This window comes from Ursus arctos, unplaced genomic scaffold (genome assembly GCF_023065955.2).
Source record: "Ursus arctos isolate Adak ecotype North America unplaced genomic scaffold, UrsArc2.0 scaffold_10, whole genome shotgun sequence".
NCBI classification, from domain to species: Eukaryota; Metazoa; Chordata; class Mammalia; order Carnivora; family Ursidae; genus Ursus; species Ursus arctos.
The window spans coordinates 3117594-3118720 of record NW_026622764.1 but is presented as its reverse complement, the minus strand read 5'-3'; positions in this window follow the sequence as shown (position 1 = coordinate 3118720).

Here is a 1127-nt window from a genome sequence, read left to right as displayed (position 1 = left end):
GAAGAGCAAAACAACATGTGACTCGGCGTTACGCAGGCACACACGGCGCGGCCGCCCCGCCCCGCCGCCCGCATTGGCGCCGCGCCCCCCGACGGACGGCCCGCACAGCCAATGGGAGCGGGCCGTGGGGGGACGGGCCGCGCGCCCCCGCCCCGCCCCCCTTTCTCCCCGGGCTGCGTTTCCCGCCGTCCCCTCCCCCTCCCGCGGAGGCTGGGGCCCGGGCGGGGTGGGGGCCGGCCCGAGCCTCATTAATCAGAGGCTCGTTGTGGATGCCGGCGGAGGAGATGCCACCCAGGGCGGGAAAAGGGGCGCGCAGGAGGGGCGGGGGCCGGCCTCCGCGCGGAGGGCCCTTCCCTCCCGCCTTTGACTCAATTAATTGGGCTCCGAGCTTCCGCCGGGGAGGGGACCGGGGGAGGGGACACTGCAGGGGGCGGGGGCCGGCGGAGATCAAGGGCCAAGACCGCCAGCCAGGGCTGGGCGCCGGGGGGCGGGGGGTGGGGGGCCGGCAACACCCTTCCTCGGGCCCCGCATCGCCCTGCTGCCGCCCCACTCGCGGGGGCCAGAAGGGGCAGTGAACTTGGCTGCCCTCTCGTAACCCCCTCCCACCATCAAACACACTTGGGCGAGCGGATCTGTCGCCCAAACTCGGGGTGGGCGCGCGCCCGCACGCCGCGGCGGGTTTGCGCCTGGGTGGTTCCCGGGTGCCCGGCCCGCGCCTTGTTTACGAGCATCACATTAGTCACCGGTGAGCGCTGGATTGATAGCAGCTGGGTGCCCTTTTCCTGGAAGGAGGGGAGGGGCGCGGGCGCGGCTCCCCCGAGCCCGGACCATGCTCGCCTCGGGCGGCTCCCAGGGTCCCACCGGGTCGGGGGCGCCCTTCCCCCGCACCCAGGTCGTGGGCTCTTCCGGGGCGTCATCAGTGCCATTCACTTGTCAGGTTCTCGGGAAGTTGAAATCTTCTGTTTGGGATGTAATAAGAGAAAGAGAAGGAGGACGAGCAGGCGTAGAAAAATGCAGTTTCCATAGCGCCGGAAAGAGGGCGGGCTCCAGCAAGAACGCCGCCAGGAGCCCGGGTCCCCGCGGCGGGGTGCCCCCCTCCCCACCAGACCCTCTCGGCCCCGCGCGCG